The sequence below is a fragment of the Rutidosis leptorrhynchoides genome, chromosome 3 (assembly GCF_046630445.1).
Source record: "Rutidosis leptorrhynchoides isolate AG116_Rl617_1_P2 chromosome 3, CSIRO_AGI_Rlap_v1, whole genome shotgun sequence".
Lineage (NCBI taxonomy): Eukaryota > Viridiplantae > Streptophyta > Magnoliopsida > Asterales > Asteraceae > Rutidosis > Rutidosis leptorrhynchoides.
Genome location: NC_092335.1, coordinates 379,563,181 through 379,575,690, shown reverse-complemented (window position 1 = coordinate 379,575,690; position 12,510 = coordinate 379,563,181).

The window sequence follows — 12,510 nt, the reverse complement described above, 5'->3', positions numbered from 1 at the left end:
AATCCGTTGGATCTTACTCTTACAAGAGTTTGATATTGAAATCCGAGATAAAAGAGGAGCATAAAATCTCGCCGCTGATCATCTTTCTCGTCTTGAAAATCCCAAATTAGAAGTTCTAAATGAATCAGCCATACAAGACAACTTTCCTGATGAATATCTATTGAAGATAGATTATAAAGAAATCCCATGGTTTGCAGACTATGCAAATTATTTAGTATGTGGATTCCTTGAAAAAGGATTATCGTACCAAAGACGAAAGAAATTCTTCGGTGATATAAAACACTATTTTTGGGAAGATCCACATCTGTTTAAAAGTTGTCCCGATGGAATAATACGCTGATGTGTATTTGGAGATGAAGCTAGTAAAATATTAAACCATTGTCACACAGGACCAACAGGAGGGCATTATGGACCTCAACTAACAGCTAGAAAAGTTTATGATGCTGGATTCTATTGGCCTACAATTTACAAAGATGCACACCTTCTTTGCAAATCCTGTGATGCTTGTCAAAGGGCCGAAAAAATAAGTCAACGTGATGAAATGCCACAAAATGTCATCCAAGTATGTGAAGTATTTGACATTTGGGGTATTGACTTTATGGGTCCATTTCCAAAATCTCATAATAATCTATATATACTCGTAGCCATTGATTATGTATCTAAATGGGCGGAAGCACAAGCTCTCCCAACTAACGATGCACGAGTTGTAGTCAACTTTTTAAAACGTCTTTTTGCAAGGTTTGGAACACCGAAAGCTTTAATAAGTGATCGGGGTACTCATTTCTGTAATAATCAACTTGAGAAAGTTCTTAAAAGATATGGAGTAACTCATAAAATCTCCACCGCATATCATCCACAAACAAGTGGACAAGTTGAAAATACCAACCGAGCCTTAAAATGTATTCTAGAGAAAACCGTAGGATCAAATCCGAAGGAATGGTCCATTAAATTGGAGGATGCACTCTGGGCTTTTAGAACAGCCTACAAAACTCCAATTGGAACCACACCTTTTAGACTTGTTTATGGAAAAGCATGTCATCTTCCAGTAGAAATTGAACACAAAGCATTTTGGGCTTTGAAAACATGTAATCTTGATTTACATGAAGCTGGACGTCTACGATTAAGTCAACTAAACGAATTAGAAGAATTAAGACATGAAGCATACGAAAATTCGTTAATCTATAAGGAAAGAACGAAGAAATGGCATGATAAAAGAATCAGAAGTTCAAAAGAATTTAAAGAAGGAGACAGAGTTCTTCTTTTCAATTCACGATTCAAGCTATTTCCTGGAAAATTGAAATCAAGATGGTCTGGACCATTCATAGTCAAAAGAGTTTTCCCATACGGAACGATAGAATTGATAAATTCAAATGGGGTTGAATTTAAAGTTAATGGTCACAGAGTTAAACATTACATACATGGTCCGATGGAAGTCGACAACGAAGTTAATCACAATTTTGACACCACAGCTAACTAAGTGTGGGGAGAATCAAGTCTTTAAAGTATAATATGTATTTCTGTTAGAGTTAGATTGTCTGTTTTCGTGTAGTTCTCGAAAATGGAACCCGAATGGTCTTTCTCTAGCAGACCCTAAAGAACTAGTCTTCTCCCCCCATTCTGAATTTTTATTTTTTTTTAGGTTTTTACAAAATGAAGACTGCCTATGAACTAAACCATGGTCTAATGCTACACGCTTTGATCACTAAACGTAATAATGACATACTACCGAGTGAAATAGTATCAGTAATCAGAGAAAGAATGGACGGAGTTAGAAAAGAATCTAGATGCGAAGATAATAAGTTACAATTTGGTAAAGGAAAATCAAAATCCGCAGCGAAAAGAAGAGCACGACACCTAGAAAGATGTCACAAATGCGGAAAATGGTCACATGGAGGTAAATGTTCAAATAATCAAACCTATTCAAATACCGAATTTGTTACTTTATGCAGAGACGGACCGTTCATATGTTTAGAAGAAAAGACACTGAATGCTCGAGGTTACGCCTATGTAGCTATGGAAAACCAATTAAACCGACTATCTTATGAATGGGATAGATCATATAACTAAGAAATCTATTTCACAGGTATGTCTGTACAGTTTTTATTTTTATTTTTATTTTTAACCTTTTGATAATAAACGCTAATTTGTTCGCTAAAATGTATTAAATTGGTATTGAATAAAATTAGGTTTGGCGACCGAAATTATTGATATCATTCAAAAATTTATTACATCACTGCGAAATTTAACGTTTATTCTTAAGGTATAAATATCTTTAAACAATCAACCCAAAATATTTCAAAAATTCGTCATGAGTTAAATTAGGTCTTGGAACCGAAATTACTTTACCGAAAAGAGGGGCGCATATTTTTGATAATATTTGATTGATTAAAGTGGGATAAAAAGCCAAAAAGATTTTTAATTTTATTTTTACCATATTTTTAAAATTAATATATAAATCTTAAATTAATATTGTAAACTTTGTAAAAACAATATATTTAAAATTGTAATTATTTGAAAAATTAATATAAGTTTGGTGTGAATTTATAATATGAATTTTTAAATTAAGTTTGGTGTGAATTTTTAATTTTTAAAAATATGAATTTTTAATTTTATGCATTTCAAATTTTAAGATTGGTGTGAATTTTTAATATTAATTTTGAATTTTATATTTAAATTGTGTGAATTTAAAAACAAAAATTTACTTTATCTCATTAAGTTAAAAATATGATTTTTAAAATTCAGCGTAAGTTGAAGACTAGGTCATTAAACCGAAATTGCTTTACCCGAGGGAGGGACGAGAACTTTTATTATCATTATTTTTAATCTTATTGATTTAAAGTATGCCAAAAAAATTAAAAAATCCAAAAATCTAAGCTTTTAAAACAATTGCTTGAAAATGACAAATTTTAAAATTTTGTCGAGGGACGGACTAGGGCATCGTTCCGAAACGCCCTCATTCTTAAAAGAAACAAATTTTTAAAATTAGTTAATATTTTTTTTATAAGTTAAAGGTTTTATAAAAAAAAATATGTATATATTTGTTTGTAGTTTATCTTATAAACAGGGTAAAACAACGCGTTTTCAAAGACTGGCATTAAGTTCAGCAAAAGTAACTAATTTTAATGACAAGATGCAAAATTATATGTGATGTAACAACAAACGGAATGAACAAATGACGTGCACCATTTATCATTCAAAACAAACGCCAATATGTTTGGAAGTTTTGGTAAAATTTAATCATTTTTCTACGCTAATCACCCTCAATAATTTAAATTGTTACTGATTTCTTGCAAATGAGGGCATTGCAAGATCTTAAGTGTGGGAAGGGGTTAAATTCTTTCGGATTTTAAAAATTTTTATTTTAAACACTTGGTTACCATTAAAAATACTAGTGCTCTCTGGTAACAAGGAACAACCCTAGTCTTATATACTGACTACCCAATTCTAGTAAAATTTTTCAAAATTTTCAATTAAATGAACTCAAAATTATGTTTATACATATTTATGAACGATAAAACTAGGTTTTAACACCGAAATTATCGTTACCTCAGAAAGGACATAAATTGAGAAACAACCCAAAATGTTAGAATTCATTTAGAATGGAATAGAGGAGAATAAAAAGGCAAATTAAGGAAAATAAAAGCCAAGTGTGGGAAATTTTTACCAAGTTATTCAAAACATATATCACATATTTTTGTGCAACCAATTGAAAATACTTTTGCTTTGGACGATAATTAACTGTTTTACCCGATGAAAGAAAAGAAGAGATGGATCTACACGATGAATCAATTCCATCATTTAAAGGAAGTAAAGTCTTCCAAAAAAGACACGCGCTTCTTGATTTAGGTCAAGAAGTTGTCGTCCAGACCAGCTGTAGGTTGACGAAAAATCTAGAAAAGTCATCACTAAAATCAGCAGGAAATCCACGGACCTCAGCATCAAACAGGGTCGCCAAGTGGTCAGATTTATCCTAACCATGAGAAGGATTTATCTCGTACAATGGGGGGGCACCGTGCAAATTAGCTTGATAAGACTAATGAATCAGATCCCCAGAAAAGGATAATCTCCTTAAAGATAAAAAATTAGCTTTTAAGACTGATATTACTCAATCCTTGAGATTGACCTTAAAGATTGAGAATTCAAACTCATGGAATTCGATGATATCTAAACTCGAGCTTGAACGAGAAAATATTTTGATCAAAAATTACAAACCGATTTGTTTTCTGAAAATCCATTTTCAATGCTTTCATTATCATTGAACGTAAAATCCTAGGAATTCACCGGGAATTCATTAGGTCACCTGAACCAAATCGGGTGTCAACCGTAAGAACGGTGGTTGCATAGCATAGTCGGAGACAGGACCTTGTGCCAGACCGAAAAATCATAGGATGATCTTTACTATTGCTCCTACCAAGGATAGTACTAGCATCCGACACGTAATTAGACCATGAACAAATGCATGTCATTAGACATTGCCTTAACAGTTTCTTGTTCATCGCTTTCCTTTACAACCGGACGGTAGTTTACCGAAAGGTAATATACGGAACAAGTAAACTGGATGTGTGCTATTCGATACCGGGATAGCAGTGGATTACACGAGCCTAAAATTTTTAGCCAAAATATTGATCCACAAATATATTTTGCAACACCAATGATGGATCAAATCAGAAAACTTGTCTAGGGTAAAATCTAGCTTGAATTTTCAAAAGATCAAATGTTTTCATAAAGATCCAATTTCCTTAAAGGATCTAAATTTTTATAGTCATGTGGGACTGTAAACCGCCTTTCAAATGTGCACTTTACTTTGGAAACCGAAAGTAAATCGGCTATTTGATTGCTAGTGTCGTTGACCTAAACCCGAGGCAACTATAAAAGACACACCCACCTTTAACCACATCGTTACTACCATTGTTTATACCGCCGTATTGAAGTCACTGATGTACAAAGTGTGAAGAATAAAGAAGTGATTCAAGTGTTTTTCAAGACTATATTGCTTGAGGACAAGCAACGCTTAAGTGTGGGAATATTGATAAGGCTAAAAAGGAACATATATTTCATAGCATTATCCCCCAAGAAATACAAGATTTTAGTTGCAATTGTTCCATTTTCAAGTAATATTCGTTTATATTAAATAAGTGCGAAGACAAAAGGCGAAAACGACGAATTGAAGACACAAAGGTCCAAAAAGCTCAAAAGTACAAGATACAATCAAAAAGGTTCAAATTATTGATGAAGAACGTCTAAAAATGACAAGAATACAAGTTACAAAACGCAAAGTACACGATATAAAATTGTACGAAAGGACGTTCGAAAATCCGGAACCAGGACATGAGTCAACTCTCAACGCTCGACGCAACGGTGTAAAAATTACGAGTCAACTATGCACAAGAATAAAATATAATATTTAAATAATTCATAATAAGAATAATATTAAATAATAAAAAGTTGTTAATTGAGCATAGTTCAGGGGTTGTAAATGAAAATTTCAATTCTAATTTCGCCTATAAAAGCCTATGTATTACGTTCAATTAAGAATACACATTTTTCTATCCTAAATCTATCTTTCTATTTCTATATCTTTCCCCTTAATATCAAATATCAATATCTATATTCTATATCTCTATCATAATGTTAACTTAATAAGATATAACAATAATCTTAATTTTAATTTTAAATTATGATAATAATAAGATTTATGATAGAGATCGTTTGAGTGTGTAAGTCAAAATTCTGTCCGTGTAACGCTACGCTATTTTTAATCATTGTAAGTTATGTTCAACCTTTTTACATTAATGTCTCGTAGCTAAGTTATTATTATGCTTATTTAAAACGAAGTAATCATGATGTTGGGCTAATTACTAAAATTGGGTAATTGGGCTTTGTACCATAATTGGGGTTTGGACAAAAGAACGACACTTGTGGAAATTAGACTATGAGATATTAATGGGCTTTATATTTGTTTAACTAGATGATAGTTTGTTAATGTTAATATAAAGATTTACAATTGGGCGTCCCTATAAATTACCATATACACTCAATCGGACACGATGGGCGGGGTATTTATATGTACGAATAATCGTTCATTTAACCGGACACGGGAATGGATTAATAGCCACTAGAATAATTAAAACAGGGGTGAAATTATGTACAAGGACACTTGGTATAATTGATAACAAAATATTAAAACCTTGGGTTACACTCAGTCGACATCCTGGTGTAATTATTAAACAAAATATTAAAATCTTGTTACAGTTTAAGTCCCCAATTAGTTGGAATATTTAACTTCGGGTATAAGGATAATTTGACGAGGACACTCGCACTTTATATTTATGACTGATGGACTGTTATGGACAAAAACCAGACGGACATATTAAATAATCCAGGACAAAGGACAATTAACCCATGGGCATAAAACTAAAATCAACACGTCAAACATCATGATTACGGAAGTTTAAATAAGCATAATTCTTTTATTTCATATTTAATTTCCTTTATTTTATATTTAATTGCACTTCTAATTATCGTACTTTTTAATTATCGCAAGTTTATTTTATCGCACTTTTATTATTCGCAATTTCATTATCGTTATTTACTTTACGCTTAAAATTAAGTCTTGTATTTAGTTATTATTTTACATTTGGTTTTAACTGCGACTAAAGTTTTAAAATCGACAAACCGGTCATTAAACGGTAAAAACCCCCCTTTTATATAATAATAATACTACTACTTTATAGATATATATTTTTCTATTTTTCTATTTTGTGTGCGTTAAACTTCTCGAGCTTTCCCTGTGGAACGAACCGGACTTACTAAAAACTATACTATAATACGATTAGGTACACTGCCTATAAGTGTTGTAGCAAGGTTTAAGTATATCCACTCGATAAATAAATAAATAACTTGTGTAAAATTGTAGCATATTTAATAGTATTTCGTACTAAAAATAATACTATTTCGTACCCCATCCCTACAACATCAACGGTTTAGCATAACCTTGGTTAGGTTAAGTGACTACAGTTTGATCACATGAGTGATCATGCGATTGACTGTGAAACGTACGAGTGATCACACGATGGATCCTTACTCGCACATCTGAGGATTAGTGTTAGTTCTTTTGGTTGGTTAGGTCATACGTACGATTAATTCGTGACACGTACGCTTGAGGTTGTAACTCGTACGCTTGAGATCCTGAACCGCATGGTTACCTATTTTGGTAATATTGTCAAGATATTTAATTCGAACGATTATGCGTTAGCTACACCGTTAGTTCAGAGTATTACGAATATAACTCAACGATTACTCCTTGCTGAGAGTGAATCAGGAAGTGGTACAAAATATCCTAGGTTAATGAATATGGATAATTATTCTACTTGGAAGTCTAGATTTAAAATTTGGTCTGATGGTCAGGACACGAAGCTTTGGAAGTACATTGAAACCGAATTTTAATGGCCATGTTCAACAGTTACAAATGAATTGTATACGTTACATAATATGCCTTCGGAAGAACGTGAAAATATAACTTGGAGAAGAAGATGTACTGTAACTTCACAAGTGCTCTTGATGGTCCGATTTTTCATCAATTTCTGTATCATGATAATTCATTTAAGATATGGGAAGCACTTCGTACTTTTAATGAAGGAAATACATCTTACAGAACTAGAAAAGGTTTAGAATTGAAAGCTGAGGTTGATCGTTTTCACTGGCAAGTCAGAGAATCTATTACAGAATTGGTTGAAAGATTTAACATCCCGTTTTCCCGTACTTATCTAAAGGTACATACTTAATCATTGTTACGCTTATAACCCGCTCGTTTATGTGAAGAATTAATTAAAAGTGTTAGTTGAAGTGTATATATATATATATATATATATATATATATATATATATATATATATATATATATATATATATATATATATATATATGTATTTGAGAATGCATGCATGTATAAGTTTATACATGGGTTTTGTTAGCGTTAAGTTTTGTGAGACTAAAAGTTGAAGTTTAGACGTGTATAGGAAGCGAGAACGAAGCGTACAAATCGAATAATTAATTGTTAGTTTTGTTGCCGAGAGACTGTTCAGGCCACGCCTAATGGCGCACCGCGATGACCATTGCCGCGTCGCGGCATATCAAACAAACCAGAGTCAGGAGGCATGCTAAGAAGGGTTGAATTTTCATTTTAAATGTCGCGCCGCGGAGAAGAAGGTCGCGTCGCGACCTATAACTAGAATCTGAGTCAGGAGTAAATTAAGACAGCTCATAAAATACGTTAATTGTCGCGCCGCGATAATTTGGATCGCGCCGCGACCCACTGGGTGAACTGGTTTCGGATTTTGTTTTTAAAATAAGTGGTTCAAGGGAAAATTTTTCTTTTACGTATAGATCTGATTGGAGCATTTAATCTCCACCACTTATCTCATTTAATTCATTTCTTTTCCATTTTCTTTCTCCAATTTCTCTCAAAACATAAAAACTCACTTAGATTCAAGTGAGATTTGAGAGTGAAGAATTTAGAGTTGATCTTTGGAGCAAGAATTAATGTTGTTCTCCTCGTTCTTAGCTACGAGTGGATAGTGTTGGTAAGTCTTAACTCTATGTTTTGAGTTTAATTAGTTTATGCTAGGGTTTGGTTCATTTGGAACTTATAAGACCCATTTGGGGGTAATATGGGTGGATTTGGGTTATACTGATGAAAGGAAACCCTACTTTGATATAATATAGGGTTTGGTCATATGATTTGAGGTTGTATGTGTTAAATAGTGTTTTTAGTCACTAATACACTTGTAAATGATGAAAGCATGTTAAGGGGTTAAGTTTGACCAAGTTTGTGGGTATAAGTGTTAAAATGGGTCAAATGAGTCATGGTTGACCTAATTGGTTGAAATGGGTATGAAATACCCTAAGTTTGTGTTAATTGGTGATAGTGGGCTCTAATCACTAGCTTTTAGTGATTTATGACGAGTCATAGCCATTAATGGGTGGTTTGGTGGGTGTGAGTCATTTAATGCGGTGAGGACATTAAATGCTCAAGAGTGAGTAAGGTGGTTGATTCCACTTGTTGTGTATTGAATGTGTACTTATGTATTAGGTACCTTGCTTGAAGCATTCGGGAGTAATTATACACCACCGCTGTGATAAGGTGAGTGGAATAATTATATGCGTGCATATATGATGTATTTATTTGTGAAGTATGAGTTGTGAAGTGTCGATGTGTTAAGACACCACTTCTCACGTGGCGAGTGAAGTGTCGATGTGTTAAGACACCACTCGGGAGTGAAGTGTGATGACCCGGGAATTTCTGACCAAATTTAAACTTTAATCTTTATATAATTCCAACACGATAAGCAAAGTCTGTAATATTAAGTCTCGAAAGTTTTGAATTCTATATTCATGTAATGAATTGACCTTTGACTATTCCCGACGATTCACGAACATTTATGTGTATAGACATGTATGTATATAAGATATAGTTATATTAATTGAAAACGTTAACAAAGTATTAAATGTATAATACTTTACATGACTATATTAAATTACTAAGAGATAAAATATAAATGTCATATTTATAGTATTTGTACTGTCATTAAAATAAAGATTTATATTAATATCAGTATTATTAGTAGTATCAATAGTATTATACAGATATGAAATTTGATACAATAAAATTGTTATGGTTATTACTAATAATAGTGTTACCATTATTAATAAAATTATTATTATGCATAGTGATAAATTATGAATTTGGTCATTTTAAATTTCATTATTATGATTAAAACTAATAGTTAATATTAATAATTGTATAATTAATATTATTATTATTATTATTATTATGTTTCCTTATATATTTAAAATTTAAAATACATATATATATATATATTTATATTTATAGTCGATATATAAATGTAGTTATACAAATGCAAATACAAGGTGAGTTCTGTTTATAGTCATGATCAGGCCATATCAATGTTTGCTTTTACTTCCAATTCAGTACAATAGGATTCCCTTTTGTTCCATTAGCAAACAAGATTAGTTGAGAAAAAATAACAGCTTTTAAATATTTTTTTTATTATTACTTTCGTACCAGAAGGAAACAAACCATGTTGATATTTTTTTTTATTAATTAAAAAAAACTAATCAAACTCAGTTATTAAAGGAAATATAAATATATAAAGCAAGGCCTTTCACTGTATCTGCTATCTATATCTATTAGCTATATTTTTTTTCTTCATCTGCTTCCCTTTTAGTTTTTTTTTTTTGTTCTTTCCTCTGCTCGTGACTTTATAGTCGATTCCCACCATCACAACATAAAAATCGAACATGTCACCTTGCTGCTGCAAGTATTCGATCTATATTAATATCACAGGCTGCAATTAATTGGAAGAAGAACCCGTTCATTTCTGTTCTTATTTTTTTTCTTTCAAAACTCAAATTCAAGCGAAATTCAAGGATGTATAAATGGTGTTATGTTAGGAATCATATACACAAACCTTCTGTAAGTTTCGTTCCCTAATTCCTCCAACTGTGTTTGAAATTTTAAGTCAAAGTTAAAAATTTTAAAAGTCAAACCAGGTGTTCATCGATCAAATTGAAGCTTGATTGATCGTTTATGTCAAAATTAAAGGTTTAGGAAGTTTCTATGATTCATTTGAAATCTAATTTATTTTATAAATATTAACTAAAACAATCTCTAAATCAAAATCAAAGTTTATGTTTTTGTTTTGAGTCGCGACAGTAGCAGCAAGGATATCCAAGATTTTTTTTATTTTTTTTCGTTTTCTAATGATTCAAACACTCATATGGAATGTTTCTGATTCAACTACAAGTCTTAATTCGAACAAATAAATTAATTACTGAATTGATATGGACCTCTGGTCGATTTAATAAATGAAGAAGAAGAAGAAATGGGACAGAAAAACTAAACTGGGTTAAATACAGTCGAGGATATTATAAATCAGAAAAACGGTTAGCGGAGGAATGGTTAAGGTGTTGTGTTGAGGATCAAGGGGTCATGGGTTCGAGCCCTACAATGGCCAATCCTTTTTAGAATTTAATTAGAAGGTAGTATACTAGCATATTCATTTTTATTATTATTATTATTATTATTATTATTATTATTATTATTATTATTATTATTATTATTATTATTATTATTATTATTATTATTATTATTATTATTATTATTATTATTATTATTATTATTATTATTATTATTATTGTTATTAATATTATTTATTGTTATTATTATGATAGTTATTATTACTCCTAAAATTTAGAAGTATGATTAAGATCATAGTTAATATTATTAAGGAGTATAGTTATAATCATAGTTAGTATTAAAGATATTATTATTATTATTATTGTTATTATTATAAGTATTACTAATTACTAACGTTATTATTATTATTTTTATAAATCTTTGTATTAAAAATTCTTGTTATGATTACGAAAATTATTATTATGAACCTCATAAAATTTATTATCATATTCATTAATATTAGTACTGGTATCATTATAAATATTAGAATTATTATTATTATAAACATGAGCATTATTAATAAGATTATTATTATTAGTATGTTATTAGTATTAAAAGTTATTATTTTTACAACTATAGTAGTATTGAAAGAATCATTATTAGTAAAACTATCATTTTATCTTTATTACTAAAAACATCATTATTAGTAAAATTATTATTATTATTAAAGTTATTACCTTTATTAAAATTATCATTTTCAAAATTAACATCTTTATTATTACTACCATTATTACTATCATTATTATTACTATCTTTAATATAGTAATATTGTTAAGTTAATAAATAAGGGATCCTTATATAAAAATATATTTAATACACATAACTTAACTATATCTTTAATTACTTAAAATATATAAAATGAATATATTTAATTAAATAATGAAGCCTATAAGTTATTAATATAAAAATTATATCATTATTAATATACATATATTTTTGTTCGTTTACGATTATATGATTTAATAGATATACAATTGATATAGGTTCATGAATCCGAGGCCAACCTTGCATTGTTCAGTTGTTCAATATAGTCATATGTATTTTTACTACAAAATACAGTACGGTGAGTTTCATTTGATCCCTTTTTACTCTTTACATTTTTGGGCTGAGAATACATGAAAATGTTTCATTAACTGTTTTACAATATTTATATGCGTGAGTTTCATTTGCCTTTTTACCCTTTATATTTTTGGGCTGAGAATACATGCGCAATTTTTATAAATGTTTTACAAAATAGACACAAGTAATCAAAACTACATTATATGGTTGAATTATCGAAATCGAATATGCCCCTTTTTATTAAGTCTGGTAATCTAAGAATTAGGGAACAGACACCCTAATTGACGCGAATCCTAAAGATAGATCTATCGGGCCCAACAAGCCCCATCCAAAGTACCAGATGCTTTAGTGCTTCGAAATTTATATCATGTCCGAAGGAGGATCCCGGAATGATGGGGATATTCTTATATACA